Source organism: Drosophila melanogaster, chromosome 3R, assembly GCF_000001215.4.
Source record: "Drosophila melanogaster chromosome 3R".
NCBI lineage: Eukaryota > Metazoa > Arthropoda > Insecta > Diptera > Drosophilidae > Drosophila > Drosophila melanogaster.
Genome location: NT_033777.3, coordinates 7,023,095 through 7,050,982, shown reverse-complemented (window position 1 = coordinate 7,050,982; position 27,888 = coordinate 7,023,095). Strand labels below are relative to the sequence as shown.

Genomic DNA, 27,888 nt, shown 5'->3' with positions numbered 1-27,888 from the left:
CTGCTGCTGTCACTGATGTCGATTTTGCGCTGGCAGTATGTTGGGTGTTGCTTTCTTTTGGCTTCGTTATGTGTTGCCAGGACGGGCTAACATATTGGACATTTATTATTTTTCGTGAGTGTTTTTGCTCGTCGAGTAAATTATGGCGGTCCAATGCGGGTGGATGTGGACCAAAGCTGCAGCCCTTGCCAGAGATGGGAAGTACTTGGTTCTGTATATATATATATAAAATATATGTTAAAATATAAACATTATAAAAAAACATTAGTGCTTAAAATATTTGTTATATCTATCGTTTTTCTTTCAAGTAAGAATTATATATTTAGCGATTTAAGTGGAATAGTTATTTCTCTACACAATTTAGTTTGGGAACCCTCGTAAACAGTAGTATTTACTTACTATTATTACTATTATTTACCATTAGGGTTCTTCTCATCGGCCGCAGTCTGTACGGTTTTAGACCTTTAGACGGGTCAGGTTGGACCTATATTAGTACCATGACCGTTGATTCCCCGGGGAACAGTACGGAATCGGATTGAAATAACATGAGCGAGGGTGGCGATCTGTGGGTGGGAAAGCGTGGGCGCGGTGGTGGCAGTGTTGCAGGAGTGTTAAATTAATAATTGCATAAATTTTACATGTGCTGTTGCATGAGCTATGCACGAAATGGCATAAATCGCGAATAATGTGCACACTGGCCGTGCGAATATTTATGGGCGTGACTGTAAATCATCAAACCATAAACGCACTTGCAACGCCAACACCAAGCGGCCACTATATGCACCGATCCTCTCGACCTTTTGTGCTCTTTCCATTTGGAGTCTAGCACTGAAAAAAAAATACATGCAAGTCTATTTGCTAATTAGAAGTTTAGGATCTTTTAGAATTTTAGTAAGCGTTCTGCGTTAACAGGCATTTAACGTAAATTTAACTTAGAATTTTATATGTACATTAGATCAATAATATCGCAATTTGTTAATTAAGTTAGAATTTGTTGAAAAGAAAATTACTTTTACATTAATATTGGCTGGTATTAAATTGCTATCTTATGGTTTCAGTGTTGATGTTTCCGATATTTAACTTAAATATAAATGTTAAACGTGTGTAATTTAGTTTATAAAAGACGAGGAACTTAGGAAGTCGATTCGCTGCTATTAAAATGTGAGGCGAGTTTTTATTCGCTTGCCCGGCGCAATTCCGTTTGCCGTTTAAAATTTTCGAAAACTGCAATGACAAATGCGCCAAATTAATGAAGTTGCATAATTTATAAAATATGATCTTAAACACAGTTGACTGCTATGCATTTATGGATCTTATTCGTTTTAAAATCATGAACTTCAATTTTAATTTCGAATTTGGCGAAAAGTTTTAATTTTATTTAAGATTTAATCTACAAAATCTTGAACATATGTATATAATATTAGTTCACAAGTACATCTAGAAATCAGTAATTCCTATTACAATCTTTTGTAGACAGGAATGTGATCTTAGAGGTTGTTTTTGTGGGTAGCCCAAAAATAGGCTACGTTGTCGCGATTCTGCAGTACATTCCCACAACTGGATATACATACATAAATAAATATTCCAAAGATGTTGTCTATGGAATATCCTCCGTTACTGTCTTTGTCAATGAAGAACTTCCGGCAGCTCTCGGCCATTAGTCTTAATACACGCATGGAGATGAACCGAAATTTGCCCAATAAAAGTTCGATGCCATAAATTAAGAGCGCATCCTGCGCCATGTCCATGGCCCCGGGCCAAGGATGCGATGGATACGAAGGATTCGAAGGATGCCAGGCGCCAGCTGCCGCACGGGGGCATTGCAAGTTGGAGTTGGCGAAGGGTGAAGGTGTTGACCAATGGAGGAAGAGACACGCGATCAGTAAATACGTTTCCGTTTCGTCTGCTAATACACTTCCCCGCCGGGACTGAGCTTTAATTTTTAAACACCCGGCTGCTGTTGATGAATGAAACTGCGGAGCTCCCTTCCCAACAACAGCAGATACCAAGTCATTACTCTCAGCTGGTGTGCTGTAAACTCGCAACACTTTGATGTTTCAAAAATTATTTCATTTTCTATATCCCCCACTCCAGCTGCAGCGGAAAAAGGAGCAGGACATTCGACGGGAAGGGGGGCTACAGGACGCTGGCTTTAGATTTATGGCCGGGAGCCAGACAAAGTGTCTGCGGTTCGGTCAGAGCCTTGAAGGCGAATTCTGCGGCCTTTGTGTATCGTCCATCCCATCTCGGTTGCAAACTGCGCTTTTCCCCACTGCTTGCCGAGCAGGAAAAGCGGAAAAACTGCACACATAAAGTTGAGGAATGGTGCAAACTTGGCCGGGTCACATGTGAGTCAAAGTAACCGAGACATGGAAGCCCAAGTAAAAGATTGGTAAGTCAAGTTATTCGCCGTCGATGTCGCTGCATTTCACAGGACGAAAGTGCAGCAATGGCAAAAAAGTGCAACCGGATGCCGGAAGTGCTCCATTCAATCTGCAAACACGCCGCAAATGCAGCCAAATGACATATTCATTTTCTATTAAAATTTCACAGCGGCAGTAAGATCACGTACGCTGATTATCATTTTTCGGATGTTTTAATCGAAAGTAATTAAAAAATGAGATTGGTCATACCAAAAGATTTAAAAAAAAACTGATCAAAATACGAATAGAATTCCATTTAACAGTTCAGGAAAGAATAAATTATATATAAAATAAAATAATGTTTCAATGTACATTTAAGTTGTAAATGGGTCAATCTATAATATACAAAATTAAGTTCACAGTGTTGGTTCTCTGGCTGATTTTTATTGTGGTGCACCCAAGTTTTTCACTGCTGCTGAGTTTTCCACTGGTGCTTCCGGCGCGAGGAAGATGAATGCCTCGCCAACGACAACACGATGACGCCAATAGTTTTTCCATTCCCAGCTCAGTCCCAACTGAGCTTAGCTTTTCCGAGTGCAGCTCGGCTTGTGGTCTCCAAGTTTTCTTGATTTAGGGAGCAAAGACGGGTCTCTTGTGCGTAACTATTTGGTTTTTGCTAAACTTCTCTCAAGTATTCAAATAATTTGTGAATTTGTCAGAAGCGGAATACCGAAAGGAAATATATTTCACGAAGAAAGCTGATTAATTGTACTGCCAGGAAGATCGCTATTGTATGTATAAAAGGATGATTTTCAGTTGCATTTTAGCTAATTTAAAATAATACTTGTTAAAATTGTTGTTTGTTTGGTATGAAAAAGTAGCATACTCTTTGGAGGCAGATTTTCTTACTACGAACTTAAGTCATTGCATAATTAAGTACTAAAAAAAAGAGATAATTTGTTGTATTAAGTGACAAAGCCATACTGCCCTTTAAAACAATCAGCCAGTGCCAAGCTTTAGTTCATTTACAGCAATAAACTCATGGTGACTTTGGCTCGTTAATTCACACATCGGCGATATAAATTATATAATGTGTCCCAAGGAGGGGGGCGCCCACTAAATTAAAAATGATATAGAGAAGGCAATTTGCACAGTCATCGCGGGAATTGTCAGAAGAGCCGACAGACGGAGAACTTGCCTAATTAATTTCCATTACAACGTGCCATGGGTTGCAGATTTTCAAGGGCGGCAAAACATATATTGTGAAATATTCGGGCTGCCTGGTTGCGCGATTAAATTAAGTCACGCGAAACTAAATCATTTTGTCGCATCACAATTCACACTCTACAAAGTCAGAGGGAGATATGTATGTATGTATGTTTGTCCATGTAATATGTGTATGTATATCCTGGTAAGCTTCTTGCAATTTGTTGGCATTTTTTGAAGGGTTGCTAGAGGCATCCCCGCTACTCGGCACTCAGTGAAATTGGCTCATTTACATTCGAAATTTAAATTAATGCAAAACCGCTGAAAATGCCAAAAAGATGTTGGCCAAACTTCTGGCCGGACCATCTTCCTCAGCTTGTTGTTGCTGTTGCTTTAGGCAGATAAGGGGTGGCTGGTGGGGGAAAGTGGGTGGTTAGGAGGAGGCCCATGAGCCCGTGCTGATCATAAATATTCGCTGGGGCTCGTTAGAGCTGCGAACGAATGAACGCGACTTCCTTACTAACTACGCACGAAATCAAGTGGGGAAAATTTCTCAGGGAGCAGCTGCCGCGGAAAATGTGTGCGGCCAGGGCTTTTCACAAGCCCCCAACACCCACCCATCCCCAAACACCCCCTCTCGCCCCCTATCTAGCAGCCACTTTGCCGCAGTTCCTTATATTCCGTATTCCCAGGAGCCAGCAGCAACAACATTAGGAGGAACATCTTACTCGCCTTTTTAAAATGTCCAATAAAAATTGCCGACACATTTCGCCCATATTTCTTCGGAATCCCATATAAATCACGCGCTGTAATCCCTCATGCTATCGCCGCGTCGTCTTGGCTTCCTCCCCGGCTTCTCCTCAAGGCCCACACTTCTCGAGACCCAAGATGCAGGGTGGAAAATTGGAAGCTGAGGAGCTGTGCGAGTGGCGCAGCCTTCTGACTTTGGCAGTTTGGCAATAAGAAAGTTTTTCTTTTCCCTCCTTGTGGTGTGGTTACTTCGGCGGTCCAAACAGAATCCCAAAAAACCCCCGAATGCCAACCCACTTGGAGCGCCAACCCCGGGCCCCACCCACAAGTTGGCCATGCGTGCGTGTGTTGGCCAACAAACGCGCACTCTCCGGCCTCATTATTGGGCGCTGGCGATTATTTGAAATTGCAAAAGTTTCATTCATGGCCGGGGCATACGTAAATGGAAAATATATGTTCTCGGGCCAGATAAATCAATAGGTGCACCAAAACATGCCCGGAATTCTCGATTCAAATGAACAGCTTAGTTTCCAATCCACACAAAAAATATGTGCGGCTGCATGTTGGTTAAGCACTTAAGCTGGGCTTTTTTAAAACTAGAGTTTGAAATATTTAACCTCTATCAAGAACTACAGTTGCGACACAGTTGCGGTTTAGGAATCTAATATTTGAGGTCTTCTAGATCTCTTAGGGGTAGTAGTGCTTTGGAATGAACTAAATCTCTATACAAAAAATAATATAATAAAGAGGAAACGATATAGTCGATTTTTTCTAGCTTCCTATCGCTTATAGTTCACGAGAACTTCATAGGGACGGACAGACAGAGTCGGAGTCGATTAGCCGTATAAAATTCATAATTTTTATGAAATTAAGCAAAAAAAAAAAAAGAAAAAAAATAAATATATAAATAAATATAAATTAAATGTTTCGATATATTAAGACATTTATCTATTATAAAATATTTAAAGCATGTAATGTTATACAAATTCGTATAATATGATATAACAAATATGATTTGTTATACAAATCATTCACTCATTAAATTAGGCAATTTGCAATGGATATTTCAGGCAAGTAAATTTTAATTAAATTCATTCATTTTGAAAATTGAAAAGATCATGGAGTTGCTCCTCCTCGTTGTTTGCTTACGAGTATAATTATGAAGGCTGGGGCAATGCATCATTTTAATGGGAGTGGGAGAAGAAGTGCAGCATCAGACTTAATGTGCCACTCGCATGAGGCACTCTTACCCAGAAATGTTCCAGAAACACGCGAAAATAATGTGCGCATATTGTCCAAATTTGTTCTCTATAAATTTTATAAACAAAAACACCCAAAAATATAAGAGAAATGGATAAGGGAACCGAGTGCAAAGTGGGGGAAGTGCAAATTGTGTTGCAAAGGTGAGGCAAGAACAGAAGGCTCAGGTCGGGGTCACCCCGAAATTGGATGGATTCGGGGTTTGGTGGGATGGTTCATTCGCCGGCGGATTCATTTGAGTCGGTGGTTGTGGAGGTGGTTGCTTGTGGGTGGTGGGAAGTGGGGAATGGAGGCTGCCGAAAGGCAAAAGAACTATGTTTGGCGAGAGAGATAAAGCAATAAATTCTGACAGAAATTTAATTTGATAATAAATCTTTGCTTCTAGCGCTACGGAATTTATTTCATTCGCACACACTCACACGTTGTATATAGAAATTCGTGCACATAATAAAACAAAAAGCAACAACAACATGTCTGCCGAAAAGGGAAAGAAAGGAACCGGATCGAAAAAACGTGCGTGCATGCCAAGGATGAATGAGGATACCCGAACATGACACTTATGGATGTTCCACCGCACACACTCGAGACCTTCTCTCCGCCCGGATACGCACCTTTCCGTATCCGTGTGTGGGTGCTCCTGGGAGTGGGCACCACATAATGGTTTCTAATCCGGCACTTTCCCTTTTTCCCAACTGTCGTTTGGTCCTTATCACATTTCGAATGGCCCGGAGCTGGGATAACTTTAAAGTGAAAATAAAAAGGATTATAATTTTATATGAAAATTCGGGATATCACACAATGTGTATCTGTATTATATGTATTTTATTTGCTTTGAGATGGATCGGATAGGTAATATTGCATATTTTGCAGCGTTTAATGAAACAATTCCTGATGTTTTTAAGTATGTTTTGCCTCACAACATCTAAAGTAATAACTTAGGTTTCTCATATATGGGTTCTACATTTTTAGATACGCTACGACAATATTGAGAAGGGCGTTAGAGAACTACTTTCGTCGGAAATTTCCCGAACCCAGTGTCGGCCTGCAATGGATGATTATTATTTCCATTGTGTAAATTATAACCATGACAGATCAGTTATTCCATTGTCATAGAAAGGGCCATGGCCCGACTGTCGAAGCACAGTGCTTAGTTCAAGGATAACCAAGACAATAATTGGCAGGTGGAAATATGGTCGAAATCGGTGACCTTGGACCGGCCATTTACCAATGGTAATGACCATTTCTCAAGCTGTTATCATTGTTTCTCGGAGACACTGCGCGTTATTGGGACACTTTTCCTTTCACTTTTCCCCGGTTACGCACAGGTAGGCACACGATTAATTTGACCATTAAATGGTGAGAAGGGCGGGAAGGTTTTCGTTTTGATGGCGACACAAGAGTTTTTCAGTTCGCAGCTCATTTCGACTGAGGTCATGCTGAAAATATGCACTGCAGAGCTGGGCGATGCCCAGAGAAAAGCTGAAATTTCGATAAGATTTCGCCAAGATGCTGCCAAATAAAATGTCATAAATCTTGGCGCTAAGGATTGCCCTGTTAAGCGGCGGAGAAGGAAATCCCCCGAAGAAATGCTCAAGATGCCAAAAAGCAAAAGAGTTGTCGAGGTCCAAAAATACACTTGACACATCGCCCCGTCTCTATCTCGCCCCAACTGTCCTTCTCTCTTGCGCCCATTGCGACAAGTGCACTGATTTATTTGGCCGGTTTGCAGTTGAATTTTTGATGCAGCATAAGAAGACGGCAAAACAAGATAAATGACGACTGGCGACTCTTGGCCATGCGGTGATTTTGGTACCAAAAACTAGCTGGCCAACTTCAGACAAACAGTGCGATACCCGATAAACGTGTACGAGCACACATATCCCTTTATTTCCCCATTCCCCTCTAAGACATCATCCCCCATCGCGCGGTCAACTGAACCCCTAATTCCAGTCATAGATCAACCATTTTGGGTCGTAAATAACTCGCTCAAATCTCTAATTTGTTTTGCCCGACAAGCAGGAAAGGTGGAAAACCTTTTTTCCAAGCGCAGAATGGAGATTAGGTAACCGAAATCAAAATGGAAAATGTATGCGAGCATCGCAGTCACGTTTATCGTTGGGAAAGCGGACGTCTTTATATTATATATGTAACTATGGTCTTTATATAAATAATTAAAACAAAGCTTAATAGAATTTCAAAAGCATTCGTTTATATTTGATATTTTTATATATACATATATTAAAGAAGAGGAGTCTTAAATGTGTGTATAGCTTTCTAATTATGTGCACTAAAAACTTGACCCGTGCCATGATAATTGTTTATTACTTCCATAACACTATTTTTTATGTAATTTAAGAACTAAAACTCAAATGGACACATTTTAGAATTCCGATCTCCCCATTGTCATCAAACATCTGTTAAACACGGTCAGATAACATTTATCGATGTGTTGGGGACATGCAAATCAGAGAGTCAATTGAATCGCCATGCCAGACACGACAGATCCAGCGAATTAAAAGACAATATCATCAATTATATTATGGCAAAAGGAGCCACAAGGCAACGGACCCCCCCCCACCCCCCCTCCAGCAACACCACTCTGTTCGGGAATCCTCTTTTTTTTTTTGCCGCAAAGTTCCATTGACCATCGAAGCCAAAATACTTGGCATCGCAATGAATCGTGTCTGGCATTAATCCCTGCCACTCCCCCTTTCCCCAACGCCCCGCCACGCACCGCCAGCGTAAGACGGTTGCATAAATAAAGAAGCGGACATGGGGCCCGAGGATGGAATGGTATGGGATCCAGTCGGATCGGACCTGCTCTGCTGATCGTGAGTTATGGGTTGTCACCTGTCTGTCGCAGCTGTCAAATTGAAAGTGGATTGAACCGAACGCAATGCAATGTGAGTAAGTGAGTAAGTAAGTAATCGCACAAAGCGTAATCGTCATCGATCGCCGATAAGAATATCAATTAATGTCGCATGGCCAGCGATCAATTGCGGTGGAGTGAAATGAACTTGCAGTTATGCGAAGTTGGTAACTACAATAAAAATAAAGCAGTTGTTAGTCGTAGTAGCAAGAAATACTTGAGCTTAATGTAAAGATCCATGTGCGTAACTGTACCAAAATTGGTTGTGAAATGGATTAATCATGGGGAACTGCTGCAACCTTATAAGCCCTTTGAATTACCTCGAATTCAAAGCGAAAAACCCCACAAAACGCTTGAGTTTCGGGCTCAGGACGAAATCCGGTTAGACCTTATGGACATATCCTCTTTTTTGTTTAATGAAAATTAATTGCGCCACCAAAGTCGTGTGTTTGCGATCGCATTTAATTGCATTTCTTACACTCGTATCCCCCAGCGATCCCCAACCGCGGATGCGGATCGAGCCAAACCTTTCCGTGGATCTCTTTCCCTCTCTCGGCGACCAATATATCATGGACACACACGGGAACACACACTGCCATGCGGGACAACAAGAACATGATTAATTTCTGACAAATGTGCGACACAAAAGAGATGTGACACACCTTGGACCACAAGATGGCTGGAATGCAAACACTAGCATACACTGTTAAAAAATAGACCACAATATTAATTCACTTTTCTCAATTTTCCGTTCGTCATAAAACCAAAAGAATGATTCCTATTTTATAGAAACATAGATTTTTAAAATGCAATTATGGTGCCTGGACATGGAAGCATAGGCATTTTTCAGATTAAATATACATATCTAACATTCTATTTTTTACGAAGATATTTGATAAATAAACCCAATTTCTAGGTCTCTGGTATTCTATATTCTATAGTTCCTGAGATCGATACGTTCATACAGACGGACTGACATAGCCAGATCTACTCGGCTAGTGATCCTTATCACGAATATAGGCTCGGAAGCGTTTCCTTCTATTTGTTACATACTTTTCAAAGAATATATTAACGTTTACTGTATGAGTAATGGGTACAAAATATTGTTTTAAGTGTGTGGTTCTTCAGCTTCCCCTCCTTTCCAGCGATCGTTTCTACGAAGCTGCGGTGAACTTGGCCGACGGCATCAGGTTGCAGGTTCCACGGAGCAGCACACGCGTCCACAATGATCGATGTCATGCTCCTGCCAGCTGTCCGGTGCTTGGGGTCTCCGAAATGGAAGGGGTGGGCACGGGGTTAGAGCTGACCCTCCCAGGTAGGAGAAGCTCGCTCCTATATATCACACGGCCTTATCAACTAGACAAGTTTCGCACTAATTCGTGAGTAATTTTTGTATATTTCTTGCGAATATTTCACACCACGGCACACTGCTTGCTTGGCACTGCTTGTCCGGGAATTGGGGTGGACCAAAAAAATTATGACATGGCAAATAAAAAGATTTCTGCGACATAATTCTTCCGTTGGCCACTAAACGTGGCTATAAAGATAAGACCAAAAAGGAAACTGTAAGCAACAGGCGAAGCATAAAAAAATGGATTTGAACCGTTGTTAATGTAAAAAAACACACGAAGAGAGCAACAAACAACAAATATGTTTTGTTAGCCCAAAAGGTGGAATATTTGGGACATTCGCGTAATTGTTGCAACATTTGCTGGCCAGCAATTATTTGATAAGACGACTCGCATTCAAGCACAGGAGCAATAAATTTACTGCCCGCAAAAAAAAAAAAATTAAATAAGAAACTGGCAAATGTTTACTAGTTACTACCACGCTAGCAACAAAAAAAAAAGCAGACTGAAAAATTTTAAAACTTTTGTTTACTTTCCTGTGGGAAACAGTTGTGCACTGAGCAACCAAAAGAAGACAACCAAGTTGAAGAGGAAGAAATTTTAGCTTCTTGAGTTCATAAATTTTCACTGCGGACTCACAACAAAAGCAAAAACAAAACAATTCACAAAATTTTGCTAGCCCCTCAGGGAAACTCGAAAAGTGCAGTAAATTAATGAATGTTTCTCTTTCCGTAAGACATGCTATGCGTACTTATCTTAAAGAAAAAGGGTTACAATTATTTGCTTTCAAGGCTTAAAGCAGTATATGTTAAAACTGTCTTGCATATAGGAAAATAAAATTAAATAAGATTTTTTAAAACTCGCCTTGCTTACAAAATGTTTAATGATAGAAAGAAATGAATACTTTTTCCGGATAGAGCTGACTGATAGACTATCAGATGCCCCTTACTTAGCTAGTGTGAATGCGAAGGCAAAATTTTTTAATTTTTCTGGTATATCGATGGATACATATATCCAGATATATCCAGATCGACTCGGCTATTTATCCTGATCAAGAATATATATACTTTATATAGTCAGAAACGCTTCCTTCTGCCTGTTACATACTTTTCAACGAATCTAGTATACCCTTTTACTCTACAAGTAACGGGTATACAAAGATTTGAGTTAGGAAACAAAAAAACATATAATGTGTATAATCTTAGAATGTTGAATACATTCAGAGCAATGATCATTTTTGGACGGAAGCTTTAAAGTTGGTGAGGCTGTTCGGTCTCAAGTTTTCTTCCAACGGAAACACTAAATGCAACTATATCAATAATGTACATTATTTAGTAATTTTTTTTTAAGTATCGATCCTACGACGTTGTGGATCCCAACCTTACAAATTATGGGTACAACAGCAGCGCACCTCTGTGTCGCATATAATTTCTTAAGAGTAGATAGGTGGAATATTTTTGATTTAATTGTTTCGGTTTTTATTGGTTTTCATTGCAGAACACGGAGAAGCTCCTTTCAAATGAAAATATATATAAATGAATTTTAAGTCCTAAGGATGCCTTGCTGGCTGGACCTTAAAGATTTAAAAGAGTCTTAGACGATCCGAAGTAGATAGTGGCAATGCCCACAAAATTAATCTTATTACGAAGAAGTTGAGTGTGAAATCGCCTGGGCAACCAAAATCCAAAACCCACAACGAACAACCAGACAACCACATGAGCAAGCAGCTCAAATTTATAAACTTGCCCACACCAAACTTGAAACGGCCAAAAATGAAAGCCACAATGGCAACAACATCACGAGCTTATAAGGAACACACACTTTAAGAAGGATATGGAGAAAAAACAAGAAACAAAAAGACCGAGGCAAAATGAAGTTTCAAAGGCTCGAAACTGGGAAGAGGGACAAAATGAGCTCCAGAAACCTCAAGGAGCAGAGTTGCCATTTTGGTTGAGTAGCCGGAGGTTGGACAAGGGGGCAAATATACAGAAGGAGCTTGGGGCTGGTTGAGGGCATTCATGTGTTTTGTGACAAACTATCTTAATGGCTTTTCGCAGCTTGGCGGCTGTTAAATGCGATTTTAATTAATTGGACACTTAAGTTAACGACATTTCTTTAGCCCCACGCCCCCCAACTCCCACTCCGCGCCGTTGCCACCCAGCTTCACCACCGACTCCGATTGCGATTGCGATTCCGACTCCGGACTCCGGCGACTGCACACGGCGACGATTTTGATTAATTGGCGGACCCGTAGAGCGGGCCACATCCACTCGCCACGGGAAGGCCGAGTAAGGTGAGACGCTCCGAGGTGTTGGACGCTGGCTGCTGCGATGGATTTAATTGATGACCATCGCAACTTGCGCTTTGGGACTGCAGCTCCCCACACACTTTTCTCCCTGCGAATTCGCTCCTTTCCTTTTTGGCAAAATGGCGCTGAATCGGATCATTTGATATGGTCGAAATGCAGTTGGGGCTAAAAAATGGCATAAGACATTCAATAGTGATGTTATCTTCGTGCTAGACAGTGAGTATGGTCATTTGAAACTAGACCATACAGGGGCTAGAGCTCAAGTCGAGTTTCTCGACTATCAGATACCCGTTACTCAACAATTGCTTCTATATATATAGAAATTGTCAAAATGAAAGAAATATATGTGTTAGCGACAGTTATAGGCGAGTTTTGTGCACTAGAAAAGGCGTGGTCAAAAATTGTTTTGGTGTACTGATTAAAGGTTTTCATTATCCATTTAAGACTTCCATATTGTCGTAACGTATTATACCACTTACTAAAAAAGTGGGTATAATTACATTTTTAAGCTCAATGTTTCAGCAACAAAATGTAAAATTAGCAAAAAATCTTAAATGTTTCTTATTAAAACGCAGCAAAAAAGAAATCTTAATAACATTTGAAGAAATTTTGTATCTTACATTCAATGAACGAGTTTTTTATACAAATGGAAAAAAAGTTCACGTATTATCTTAAATTATAATAGGGTGTATTATAAAATGTTATTTTTAGATAAATAAAATGTTATACCTAGAATGCTTCATTTCTAAGAAAATCCTTAGCTCCAAATCAATACAATCATTAATCACCATACCGTATTCTAATTTAATTAAAAATTTCGCCTAATTTCGTTTCTCAGCTTCTTGCCGATGATAAATGCCTTCTTATAGGCGCGCGTATTCCTAAATGATTAATAAAGTAATTTTCAAGTTCAGCGCCGATATAAAACTCACACAACCAGAGAGCTGGTGTTAGGACGAGTGAGATTGAAACGTGTTGAGTGAAAAATGCACTCGAATGCGAGCCACTTGAGAGGTCGTAAATCCAGATCCTCGAAAAGTAAACGCCCATAAACAATGATGTTTCTCAATGAAAGCGGAGACCACGTGTAGTCGTAAATTTCTCTCGCCCTTTCTGTCTCGCTCTCGCCCTGCCTCCATCTCGCTTTCTTTGAGGCTCCTCTAACAGGTTTCTCATTAGGATAAAGTTGGAAAACGACCCAAGACGAGTGAAACCAGGAGCGAAATTCAAAAGGAGCGGAACGCAAACGTTGCGCAACACTAAAATGGGGCGGAGCTACATTTCACCCTTCCACTCTCACCCTGCCTCCGTCTCTTTTCCACCACATATGCTTGACACAGAAACAGCTGCTTGCTTGCTCGCGAGAGAGGAGAGCCAGCGCCGACTCAGATTTGTGTGTGTGTGTGGGTGGGTAATAAACCATTCCTGGCAGCCATAAAGCATTTGCGAGAGCGAGAGAGAGAGAGCAAGCGCTGCTGCGCCGCTTGCGTCGCGGCCAACGTCGCTGCCATGATGGCGACTGCGACTGCGCTCGTAATTCTCACTTTAATGGTTTGTTTACATCATAAATAAACATGGCTGAGCTGCGGCTGAGAGCAAGATAGAGAGAGTTTGCGCAGAAGAGCATATCTCAAATTTTGGCGCGCGTTTCCCCCATACCTTTCGAAAGTGGAGGTGGAGTTCGTGGGGGAGTTCCAATGATTTCGCTGTGACGTCAGCAGAAGTCCCACTCGATTCGAGACCACGATCACGATCGTGACCAAGTTCAGATACAATTAGCCGGGCACGGGCCGATCACAAATTAACAACCATTCGATGACTCACTGATGGGGCGAAGAACCACGAGACAAGAAAGCGGCGAACTGTAAAGGGAATTAATAATTATTGGTGAAGTAATAAGTAATTTTTAAAAAGAATTTCCAGTTAGGTCTGATCGAAAGAAATGTATAAATGTAACAATACTTGACTTTAAGCTTCTGAATATTTTTTGATTATTCAAATCGGCTACGCTTGTTAAAAAAAATGTATCGTATAATTAGGTGTATGCTACATAAACATTGATCTTAAAACACGACACAGGTTACAGGTCATACTTACGATGCATAGTTATCAGAGATGATCACTTCTGTAATTTTTTTTGAAGGATTAAGGTAGGAATCCATAATTTATATATTATTGTTAAAGAATTTTTACAACCATTATGGTTATCATCGCAAGCAAGGAATATTAAATTCAAAATACATTTTAATGACAGCGTGCCCTATATTAATATTCCGCTTAATAACATATTAAAATTATAATTTACCTTTCTGCCAATTCCTACTTGCAAGTAAAGTTACAAGACATTTTTTATTCTGATATTAAATTATAATATTTCTATTTACAATATAAAAGAAAAATGTTTAATATTTGCGCAGCAGTACATCGAAAATAGCATATCTGTTTACCACTATCGCTTTTTTATAAATGTTTTCTATTGAATTACAATCAAACTTCTTATTACGTGACAACTGCCGACGGATTTGAGAACCAGGGAAGTTGCCGTCGGCGGTGGAGACTGTGGGATCCGTGGGATACTTTGCCCTAAGAAGAAGTACACCGACGATGTGGGCTGATTTACCATTATAGCGGAGAAGTTACCGAGGAGTGGACCGGAAAATGCCGAACCACTTGTGGCGTTCGCACTAATTTAAGGGCCCAAAAATGGCACGCTCGATGGTCACACAATTACGGATGTAATAAAGTAATTTGCCGTAATTGCAATTGAGCCGAGGGCGCGTCAGCAGCTGGTACATTGTTAGCCGCTCCTTCCTTCGCCTTTTGCCACCGTAAAACTTTGTCTTTCAACCCAACAACCCTTTGTGTGCCTTTGTTTCTGGAAAGTTTGCCGCCGGATAATGTGTGACAATGTCTTGGCACTTGCCGTGCACAGAGGGTGATTTTAATTTAGCCAGGTAGCCGGTTCCGGCCAAGTTTGTTCCAATTTTTCCGTGGGTTTTGCATAGCCAACTTCTTAATTACAGAGCTGGCCTGAGCCCTTTCAGCGGGCGGTGAGCTGTGATGGCTTTATGATCCCGCAACCGAATCCTTTTTGTGCGCCTGGGCTGGCTAATGAGCAAGTTAATGCCTTGTTATGATGATTATTATGTGTGCGGCAGGCCGAGTTGGCGGAATGGACTCGTAAACACACGGCTACTGGAACAAGTGTTGAGCAATCCGGATGGAAAAACAAACACCAGAATTGTTTTCGGGGGTGCCGGTGGCCCCATAAAAATTAGTCTATAAAAACAAACACTCGGCTTGGCGACCCCCGTTGGATAAACAGAACGCCAGAGCGCCCCCATATCATGTGGCACCTCATTTCGCCCAGCGGAGCAGTGGGAGACGCCGAGGAGACTCTGCGGCATGCTGCGAAAATTTCCTCATTCGCTTTTCCACCTTCCCTAGCTCGCTGGATGTCTGCCATTCCCCCAACACTTTCTCCCTCGCTTTTATAAATAAACAAACAACTCTATTTCATTTTTTGTTATTCGGGCTGGATTCGTGGATTTTCTATTTATTTGTTTAGTAAACAGCTGAGTGATGCTAAAGATTCTGATTTGGAAAATTTGAAATCGAGCGATGACTTAATAGTTAACTTCATGCTTTCGATTTAAGCTAATTTGCTTTCATTGCACGGACTAAGAATATTTAATTCCTACTTGAATACTTGTATTTAATAACAATTAAAGAGTTAACGAATCCAAAATCAAAATCAATTTTGTTACTGTGCTTAGCTAACGATTTATTAAGGTTTTACTTAATATTCAATGGCCAAATAAATGAACAATTTGTTGCACTCAATTATTATCTGCTCTGTGTTTTGTCTGCGGGCGCTGCACTTGAGTCTGTTCAATAATTATAAATCAATATTGATTCAATTATGGGCTCTTACAATTATTATCTGTAAAGATCATTTAACGAACAACAGGAAAAACAAGAAATCGAGAGGCAACCAAAAAATTCAAACAATTTTCAAGTGATGCCAACTTAATTAAGTTACAAAATTTATGAGCTTCTTCTGGTTGGGGCTGCCGGCATTGGCATGCACACACACGAGCCCCGATGAAGATACAAATAGAGACACAAAATACATATAGATAGATGGGAGATACACAGATACTTCCAATATGGCAACCAGACTCACCCGATTGACACGCGTCCCGCGAACACAAAACTCCACAAAATGAAGACACACATTTGGTGGTGTTAGCGGGGATTCTAAATCGATGGCCAAGCGGCGGAGATCGATTTTAACGATTTGTTTTGATATTTTTACGATTATGGGGCATCGTTTGCACAACATAAATAGAACATAAAACTGTGTGTATGATGAGAGGGGGGAACAGGAAGCTGGATGCGGCTTGTGGTGCGTGCTCATGGCTTCTGCACAGTAAACAAATACCATTAGTTAATACCATTTTCTAATGTATGAAATTCAAAATTTTACCCTAAAATTCTACCTAAATGATTTCGAAATTTTTCTTCAGTGCATTATTCAATATTTTTTTTTATTAGTATGTGAAAGACTAAAAAATGATTAAAATATTGCACTTAGTGTTTTCTGTGGGACATAATCCGACGCCAATCCTACAGCCAGTCCAATAAAGCCCCTTGAAATTCAATTAATAATAAATTAGCTGCAAGTGGCGGCGTAAAGAAATCACAAATTAATATTTCCATTTAACGAGGCAGCCAAGACGGTTTGTCCATTGCGTATGGGCTTTTAATTGCCCCACCGCAGCGCCTTGGATGCGAAAGTATCTGTGAGATACTTAAGCCTGCTGTTTTATTTGCTTCTTTGCTGTCGTTGTCATCGTGACGTTTTCCGCTCGCATCATCATAAATCATATGCACCACATGCAACGCCAAGGCACAAAAAATACGACCAAAATATGGAAAGAATATTATATGGGTTTCAGCTTAATTTTGTTTTATTTTTTTTCTACTACCCGGACTGTCCTTGCTGTTTTATGGCTCCTAGGTCCTTTGCATATGCAAAACTAACGCACTCGACTCAACGCTGCGAATTTCGCCGCCGGCTTCCTGCGACAGTAATGCGTTTCTTTGGTTCTCTCAGGCAAAATTAGAGCAGGATATCTTCGCAGTGGCTGCCTCTTTTCTTCTCTTCGTGAGGCCTGCGTCGTTTTGATTTATGGTCTCTGATGCAGGATGCCAGGACACTCAGACTGCGGCAAGTGGTGGTGGTTCCACGGATGTGAGAACTAAGGCACTGACGGATCGGATCGGTTTTTTAGGGCATATGTGGACCGGTTTCTAGACGACTCATAGAATAGTGCACCAACTAAAAATGCCTGTGATATATTTTGTTTAGAAAAATAAGTTATATTGTAATTCACAATTTTTATATATTGAAATTTTCTCGGTACATTTATTTAAATATATCGTTTTATTGGACTAAGTGATAGAACAAATTCAGAAAAGTCACGTGCGCAGTGGCATCTGAATGCATTTGCTGTTGGAAATCAAACATAAATAGATTGTCTAACCACCAAGAGGGCCAAAGCCTTTAAATTCATGTTCAGCCCGGGGAATGCATCTTCTTCACACCCGCATTAATCTGCATCCAGATGGTGGACTTGGAAGCAGCAAAATGGTGAAATACCATCTTGCCTTGGATTGGGGTTGTTTGGCTCTGGCCATGGGCTGCTGAAGATGTTGTGATAGATATGCAAGAGTCGCATCCTTGGGCTCATTTGGCAGGAAGTCTCTCGTAGTCGAAACCATTTTCCCAGCAAAGCGTGACGCCTTTAAATTGGGCATGCCACACTCCCATATTCCTCTTAGTCTGCGCCAGTTGCTGATAAGCCTCAATCGAGCACAAATCGATTGACCAAAAACTGAACATGATAAATGTTCCAGTTATCCTTGCGCCCCCTCACAGATGTCACTTGCAAATGAAATACTTCCAAAATCCAGATATTTCCTATCCCTTTCTCTTTGGTAAATTAAATGGCGGGGAGAAATGCCTTTTGAGAGGTAACTGAAGTGCTGAGTTGAGATAAGGGTTTAAAGTTTCTGGGGACGTTTTTTTTTGCTATGGGGTTACTTCAGATAACATGGCTGGAAACTATAGAAAACATTAATCACGATCTTGTTTTGAAGCAAACCATATCCCATAAAAAACATGAGTGAAACCAATTGTCAATTATATCTCGACTATTATATACTCTGTACTCAGCTAGTAACAGTACATGCAAGAAATAAGAAAATGATCTGATCAATATCATTATGTAGCCCAACCTGAATGGGGTTACATCACAACGTATACACCAGTATGATCTAATTTTTTACAATACGGACAGACAAACGGACAGACGGACGGACGGACAGACATACATTTACATTATAGGATCGAAAACGATTCCACCTACCTTCTACGAATTTGGTACACAACTAGAAACGGGCCTAATTGAATATTACTTTATTTGTCATTTCCAAAACTCTCAATTTCTGAGATTTTTATTTATATAATGTTTGGAAACTGAGATACCGTTTTGGGTAAAAATAAAGGGTGTTTTGAAAAGAAATGTAATAGGTTTAAACAATTGAAATATAAATACTATAATTTATTACCCCTATTGAAGAAGTTGAGTAAGCATTTCACCATTCCACGATAAATTCCCACTAGAAATCTCAAATATATTGTGTACGTTCGCTGCAAATAAAGAACAAATATTAAGCCCGAATGCTTTTTTGGCCATCTCAGGGATCTGGACCTGTCCCCACGAAAGGGGAGTGGCGACGCCTACGAAGTACATTTGGAGACGCACACACACACACACGCATGCAGAGGACACGGAAACGAAATAAATCGAGGGCGAAATGAATGGACACAAAAGGATGAATGGTCAGTCATGAGGACAAAAAACAAAAACCAAAAACAGTCAACGAACGGGAGACAGGCAGAAATATTGAAACGAAAAATACAACTGACAAAAAATGTTATTTCGTTTTATTTGCAAAGCGGAGCACTCCATAAATTTTCGTGCGCTCAATATTGTTTCAGATCATAAATCATGGCTGCATTTGCGTACGCACACACACACTCACTCCAAACAGACACACACACAGCGTCAGTGCATCTGCTGCAACGGGAGGGAGTGAGATGCACGCCGGGAGCGAGCGAGAGGTTCGACACCGACAAATGTACGTTGTTGTACCATGTAGCTGAAAGTTGGGATGCATCACGGGCACTGCAAAAACAACAAAAACCAACACCAACTGCCAGAAAGACAACAACAGCAGGACGGACGGCAAAAAACACCAAGGCGAATCCCTGCAACAACAAGTATGCCCCACAAGTGATTCTGTAATCGGCTAGTTGATATCCTGTAACAATAAGCTCCAATATGTATGCTACGAATTTCTAAAGATTCCACTTTGCATTCCACTTTTGGCATTTTTAAGAATTTATAAGAAAAAATCTTCACTCTCTCAGGCTAATTAAAAATTCAATGGAAATGGGCTAAAATTTCAAATGATAAAAGTAAAAAATATTTAGCATTGTAAAGATTAAAAAAAAAAACACAAAAAACTAAAAGAATAGTAAAAAAAAAACGAGAGCAATAAGTTTTAAAATATATCGTATAATTTCATGTAAAATGTTGAAAATATGTTGAGTATTATATAAATGAGAATCCTTACATCCTGAATGCATATCCTTACATCGTAATATGTGTTATATGACAGTCGGTGGCCCTATATTCCATCAGAACTCAATAGATACCGATCCTGACAATCGTAACATGCACTCATAGTGCATTTTTATAAACTCGAGGCCGCTGCACTTGTGCCCTGCACTTTTCCCCTCCTGCCAGCCCTTCCTCACTCGCCCCCTTCGCATATCCACATGCGTCGGCGGCCAGAATGCAAATGCGGAATGAAAGCAGTCCGCCAAAGAGTGGAGAGGTGCACTGAAAAAAAAAAACAAACAGAAAAGGCATTGGTACTATTAACAAACGATAAGTATTTTTAACATATTTTTACTTTCAAAGAAAATGGACATACATACTTAAACATCTTTAAGATACAACTATATTTTCTGGACTTTTTTTTAGATGGTTGCTCGATATCCTTGTTGAGAATGAGGACTGTATTACATATTGAATAAGATTTTATATCTTATGATTTGTCAGATTTCATTGTGTCAACTTATTGGTCAAGAGTAATTCTCTTTATATTAACGTACGTTATGTTTATTTAAATAACATCGAGTCTGTTTCTGTGTAGAATAAACGGGGGATGGGAGGTGAACGAAGTGGAGTGGTCTGCAAATTCACATTAACGCAAATTCCGTAAGTGAAGTATGTTGCATTTGCCGCACGTAAATTTAAAAAGCGCGGCACAATAACAAAACATTGTTGGAGGCCCGCTCTCAGATGCAGATACTGGTACACTCGCACGGACTCGGAATCGGAGCTGGATATGACCACAGTGCTGGAATCGGAGGAGTCGGAGGAGTCACGGCCCCTCCCTGGAATGGAGGCTGGATACCACAGAGCTGCATAGGCATTCGGACTCGAGCTCGACACTCACACACAGCTGCACATATTTGAGATACATAAATCTTGCGGATGAGCGTGCAGCATTTGGTGGGGTTTCTGGGCTCTTTTTTGGTAGAGCCAGCATCAGGGATTTGGGCCAGGAATGGCTGAAGGAGCGGCGGGCAATCCGGAGTGGAGGATCTGCAGCTGAGCCTTGGACAAAAGTCCGATATTGCAACGTTTCGATTCATGGGGAGATGAGGAAAAAATATAACTGAGTTCGATTCTGAAAAAATTAAGGAATATTCAAGGCATATGCCTGGGTTTTTAGCTTTACAAGTTTGGATTAACAAAACATAAATCGGGCAAGAATTACGAGAGTGGATTTGTTCTGTTGGTAAGCGGCGAGGCGTAAAAAACATTAGTTATTTATTAAAAATATTTAAAACAAATGTGCTTTAAGCATTTAAACATTGCTTTAAACAGTAATTTATAGATTTTAAGTTATTGTACATCTTAAATACAATAAAACTACTTCAGAGCACTAAATATTTCAATAATCTAAACAAAACAACGCACTTTTTATTCCATCCGAGAAATAAACATCGATTCATTCGTGTTGTTTGCATGCAATGGTAACCCTTAAACTCCCACAACCAAATACCGTTAACAAAAAGCACTCCACATGCAGCCGCCTACAGATGGCGCTTTAACACGGATGGCAATCCATCTGCGGCACTAATAAAAGATTTCGCTAAATTGATACTGTCGATGGAGTAATTAAACTGCAATTTTTATGAGACATGCCGGACAGAGGCTGCGGCTATCGCAGATCGAATAAATTATATTCGCCAGACCACGCACACACACACACACACACACACACAAACACACACACATGAATGGATGAAAAGGGGAACCGGAAGTAAAGAGAGATAGTGCAGGACACAGAGAGCTCCGTGTGCATTTCGTCTGCGTCGTTTGGCTCGTTTTGCCGGTAAATTTTCCAACGCAATTTCGCCATTCTTCCGTTTGAGTGTGCGGTTGCACACTGCAGTTCCATTCCGACGATTCTGGTTTTTCGGTAGGCAAACAAGTAGTTCAAACCAATTAAGATGAGGTTCACATTTTTCAAAGCTTTCGAATTGCACTTTACCAGGTTAACAAACACTTTTTTTTTAGCTTATTTTGAAAAATTTTAATTTTAAATTAAAAGCCTAATTACCTTATAATAAAAAATTTGTTAAGGACATCGATATCAGAATACAATTCAGTTCATAATATATCTTATATCTATAAGATTTCTATCTATATAGATTTATTTTACATACATATAAAATATTGTTCTTGTTTTTACCCACTCTAGGAAATCCAACGTTTTACTTTACTTTTATTGTGATTCTCGATGATTTTCAGCTAATAATTGGCGCAGTCAATCGACTGTTTTGGCACCCCAGACAAGCCTAGAAGTTGTTAATTTTTATGACGTCATTACCCGGCTCGTAAAATCCCCGGCTCAACAGTTGGTTGTAACTCCGGACTTGTTTGTGGCAGTACGGTTTATAGCAGCCATCAACATGAGCAACAGGCGATGATTTTATGAACATGTTCAATGTCTGTGGCGGCACTTTGGAAGCCAAGGTCTGGGCTTTGGACTCGTTTTCGTTTAGGTTACCGGAATCACAGTCGAAATCTCGGAGCGGCGCTTCAAACTTTATTTCGCTCAGTTTATTTGCAACCGGAATTTTTATTGTTATGGCGACATTTATGAGTTTTACGAGCTTTGTCTCAATCTCGGTCCACATCTAATTGGCCACTCATTGTTTTCAGTGATTCCCATTGTCTGGTTACTTGTTTGCCCGTAGAGTTTCCCAAATCGGAATCTTTTTAGCAATAACCAATGACAAAGTGTCGTTTTGGTTTAGTCAGCACAGGCTTAAATAGGATTTGGTAATTTAGTGACATAACAAATATTTGACGAATATTATTTGGATTATTTGTATAGATAATAGTATTTTATTTCAGTTACTCGTATTAGGAGTACAATAACATACTTTGTATAATATTTCATTTGATGTTTTCTGTAAATTGGTGCTTGATTCTTTAATTTCCATATGTAAGAAGAAGAAACTTTTGCTAGTTTCAGCCATTAAAACCTTCCCATTTTCATTTCAATTTATGATATCTCACCCCTAAAATATGTCGACAGCAAAGGGTCAAATTGAGTGGGAGCTGTCATTCAATCCGTTGACTCCGCAACCCCCTGTGAGGTGTTTGTTAGGGATCCAACATCTATGCGCCATGTTCTACTTATATTTTTATGGCTGCTCCTTGCCACTCGAAACCACAGACAAGATGAACAAGGAGCGGGTACATGCATATATTAAAAACATGGATTCTTAATTAGTAGCAAATGTATCCCATTTTTTTTGGCACGTACCGGAGACCCACGGTGGGATCACACCATCACACCATCCACCTATCCGAGTTAGTTGACACCCTGGTGCCCGGGAATTGCTCCTCGAACCGGTTGCGTGAGGTGGGTTCGGGTAATGCGCGCTAATTAATCCTTGTTGGTTTGGATTTTCCCGACGTAATTATATTTACAGCCGCCATGCGAGCTAAACAGCAGCAGGGCGGCACAAAAGGACCTGCATCTGCCGGCAGGATGCCCGCTCATCTTCGTCTATATATCCTCGACTGGGGATCTCCTCGTTATGGCCACGGAGCATGCGAGCTGGCTGCGTGGAAAAGGATACGCGAGGATATTAAATTAATTTTTAAGTGCGAACGCAAGTCGGCAAAGACGCCGAGTGAGCAACGGTGAGCTGAAGATGAGCCACCGCTGGATGGAGGAGGGATGGTTGGAGTAGGGGGATGAAATTAATGCGCTTTTCTTACGCGCTTCTATTGTCTGAGGAAAGTTTTAGCATACTTTGGCACAGGGTGCGTTGGCAAATAAAAAACCCTTTAGCTTTCTAAACTTAAAAGGATTGCAAATTCCCTGCCAAGGCACTCACGGAGTGAGTAATTTCTAGTAACTTTGTTCAAAAATATCTTAGAAAATACTCAATAAATTTGGTACAGTACATGAATTCATCCTTTTCACAGATTAATATACAGTTTCTATTTTTGTGAGTAAAAATATAAATGTTAAGGATAATCCCAGGATTATGTTATTATTACTTAGTCCAACACCCTGTAATTTTTGTGAACTTTCGTTCTCACAGCTTGTTTTTAGAGAATTTTTTCTAGTTCTTCCGTTGGCTGTTGCAAATATAAATAATGACTGCATTTTGTTTATTTAACTTTGTTATTCTTCTTTATTTTCGCTGCTACTATAGCTGCTGCTTTATTGCTTTCCACGTGGGTGGCGATGGCGATATGAGCTGGGATGGGAAAAGGCGCTGAATGGGAACGTGCTGCCTCCAAACCGTTGGCAAATTAATTTCACGACCATCCATTGTGGCCCCCTGAACCATTTCCCATGGCAGTCTTGACTGTTTTCGCTCTACATATCAGCCAATGATGATTAAGACGCCCACTAACTTGTAGCCTAGGGGGATTGGGATTCTGTGGTAGCTTTGGGTGGGGGATTTTGCAAACTTAAGTGATTACGTTTTTGCTGACCGAAGAGACAGAGACTAAAAGTTGCGGTCGTAAATTTATTAGCAAAAAACTTGAGTCCAACTTTGGACAGACTGCGCAAACGCAAGTTTTGTAATTGTATTCATTCAATGAAGTCCATTCTATGCATTATTCATGGCTTCTTATCTTAAGAATCGGGATCGGCCAACTTTGTTTAGTATCCGAAGAGTGTGGGGAAATTTGTAAAGTAGAAAAATGCGTAGAAATTCCATTGGAAACATCATTTGGCAAGTTCTTTATGGACTCTAAAATAAATTGTTTTTTTTTTTGCTTCTTCGGCCACTAAGAATATAACTTCATAAAATATCGTTTCATATTTGTAAATATGAAAAATACATCTCAGTACAAAAAAAAAAAACATTTAATTTAGAGAATACACACTGACTAAGTTTGCTGTTCTTTAGTTAACTATATTTATTGATTTATGGCTTGCCCCATCCTTCTCCAGCACCCAAAATCCCTAAAGCAGCTTAAGTGGGCGTTTTCCTGCACCTCAAACCGATTGCTAAATAAGCTTCCTGATTTCAGAGGTTCAGCTCACACCTTTGCTGACCCGCCAGACCCTCGGGGCCAGGTTAGGGTCCAAGTGGGAATAAAGTTATTGAGCATTTAACGAGTTATAAATGCCCAGATGGGCCATCGTCACTGCATGAGGTGCGGTTGGAAAAGGAGGAGTTGCAGGCTTATTGCCAAATGCAGATGGCAGAAGTGCAACCACAAGATACGCGGCACCTGGATTTATAACCGGAGTGCCAACAGGGAACTGAGCTTTAGGTGGCCCCTAGCTGATAATGATAATGTGCTCCTCTCGTCAGCAATGATAGCTTCGGATTTGGAGTTGGGATTGGGACTGGCATTGGGTTTGGTATTGGATAGGGTGAAGGGCTCGAGGATGCCTTACCAGGATAAGCTGGCCGCGTTGCTGGTTGTCGGTGGGATCTATGAGCTCAAAGTGCCGCCATTATGATGGGGCCATTGACGGTGGGAAACGACGACTGCATTTATAGTCACAACTCGCAGACGCAGCCAGTCCACTAGAATCCACTCGGTTCCAGTTCTGCGAGAGAAACAACTGCAGCAAAAGCGGCAACAACGGCTACAAAAATGAAAGAGGTAAGAACAGCAGCTGCACCATGACAATGAGGTGAACAGTGGCCTGAGAAGTAAACATAATTGAGGATTAATGATAAGTATTATTAAGTTATATGGAAGCATATGCCGAATCGTAACAATTTAAACATTTTTCAGGCACAAACAAAAGGTATGTGGCAGCACAGATCAAATGCTGATCATTTTTACCATTAAATATAACAATTTAATTATGTTTCTTGCTTTATAAGTTGTCTAAAGTGAATAGTAATTACTTTAAATTTGGTTCGTGGCTAATCCTTCAGGACCCACTGTGCCCTGACAAAGCCTTTTTGGCTGCGAGTCAAGCATTTTGGATGCATAAATCAAACATTTATATGCGGCACAGCTTCGGCACTGCCTCGCCTTGCCCTTGTCCATGTGAAGCCCAAAAGCAGCCCAACCCAGCTGCTCCCCAGATTCCCTCCGCCCCACTGTTCTGTACCTAGTTGCAGATACCTTCCCCCCACCACCACTCACACATGTGCGGTGCTTGGAGGAGACAGCACTTGAATGTGATTACCCAGCGCGAGATTGCACGGGTCTGGAGGGGGCCAGGGACTCGAGACTGCCAGACTACTCGTACGCAGACAAGCCCCACTAGGGGACCCCTATACCATCCAGTACCATCGATATCTGAGTCATGGCCCGGGCATCAAAGGCGTCTCCGACTCCGCGGCATGTCCGCTGCAAACTGAAGACGATTACTGCACTGGGAGAAATGCTTACATCAGAAAAACAGTGAGTTAAATTAAATTAGTTAGTAATTGAAAAATCCTGTGTGGTTCTGCGGTTTGTACAAACGTGAGACTTTTGGGAGCTTCAATCAATTAAGTCGTAAATGAAGGCACAGTTTCATCCGCAACTGAATCTGTTATGCAAAAAACAAAAAACTATATTTTAAGTGTATATCTTTGTGGGAAGGAGGCAGACTTTGGGGCTGAGAATGAGGAGACCTCCACTGCAATGATGGATATTATTCCTAAGGCGAAAAGTCTTTGCCCAGCGGTGCTTTGCGACACCAAAGCGATTTGCGCTTTGATTGATTGCTTCATTGCGCTGCTGCTGCTCCGCTGCATGCAACATGATGATGCCAGCAAAGGATTTTGGCAAGCGATACCCTCCCCGCCCAGTTTCTTTTTTTTTTGCTGACGCTACTTATGCGCACAATGCGGCATAAATATGGCTTATATATTGAGGAAATCGCATTGAATAAAGATGGCTTGGCAAGTGCGAAGTATAATCGTGGATACACGATTTCTACAGTGCTCGTCCGAATAAAACAAACACTTATATTTTTGCAATTACCGCATTTAACGGTAATATAATATTCGCAAATGCTTCTAATAACATAAAATGTTGCCTGCAGGTAACACAATGTATTAAATTTATAACTTCAACATAAATTAATCGGTATATATGACTTGTTATATTTAAAAAACCCACCAGTACATGCTCTTTTACAAAATATAAGCATACAAAAAGGGTTGGAAATACAAAAACTTACAATTAATATAATATGCGTAACAAAATAAATTACTTCGCCCTACTTCTGTTCTTCGATAATAGACTTCCACGAATGAGCGTTTCTTAAGATGTTTAAAAGACAATATTCATAAACAACACTTTCATTAACTCCGCTGCGCAGAAGAGAATTGTTGAGGACATCGTTTAAAAGGCAGCCACATCGAAATCCAAGTTGTGGAACAAATAGTCATGGCTCCACCCCAGTCAGTTGCGGATAAATTGAAATCAGGGCAGAACTTATAATTTGGAAGACGTCCAAAAGACTCCGTTTCTCTACCCTGAAAGTAGAAAATAATGTCAGTATTTTCCCTTGGGACTGACTGTCAGTCTGGTAGTTGCCTTCGAGTTGAATTCAATAAAAGCCATGGAAAGGCGCAAAAATGAAATGCGCCAAAATAATACGGAAAAGCACATACAGAAATTTTCTCCATTTCCCCTCAGCTTTTTATTTTTTATTTTTTTTGCCAACTCCATTCTGTTAGTTTTGGTTTGGCAGAAATTTATTTTTTACTTAAAACTTTCTGTTGTAAGCAATGAAGAATGGCAAAACAAACTTTTTGGCTTTTCAGCAGAACAAATACAAAAAGTATTTCTCGGTTTTTTTGCAAGGAAGAAGTATCGAATCGAATTTCAGCAAAAGGAAGTTTGGAATTTTCAAATGCAAACGGCTAATTTATGCACAAGTTCCGCCTTCCCAGATTATTTGACTCAATTGAGGGATTTTTTCTAATTTATTTACTTTCTTTTTATTGGGTGAGGACAAGAAGCCTTATAAATTAGATAAAAGGAGGGTGGAAACAAAAAAAAGGGAAGGATACTATATTTTTATATCAGTGATTCATAGATATGAATGGGGATTTTGAGGCAACCCGATATTTGAAAAATATAAATATCTTTTTGAATACATTTAAATTCTAAAAAAAATGGAGTACAT

General features: G+C 40.3%; 1 long non-coding RNA gene across 1 annotated transcript, besides 3 other annotated features; it reads right to left on the bottom strand.

Annotated features, from left to right (window-relative positions):
* Positions 1–9,374: 9,374 nt before the first annotated feature.
* Positions 9,375–9,409: a mobile genetic element.
* Positions 9,410–10,726: 1,317 nt separating this feature from the next.
* Positions 10,727–10,956: a mobile genetic element.
* Positions 10,957–11,304: 348 nt separating this feature from the next.
* On the bottom strand, positions 11,305–13,105 carry lncRNA:CR44933 (long non-coding RNA:CR44933). The gene is made up of 2 exons (NR_125092.1): positions 12,835–13,105; positions 11,305–12,270 (listed from the first exon to the last, which is right to left on the bottom strand). It is a non-coding gene; the product is annotated as a long non-coding RNA:CR44933 (long non-coding RNA).
* Positions 12,368–12,405: a mobile genetic element.
* Positions 13,106–27,888: the final 14,783 nt, after the last annotated feature.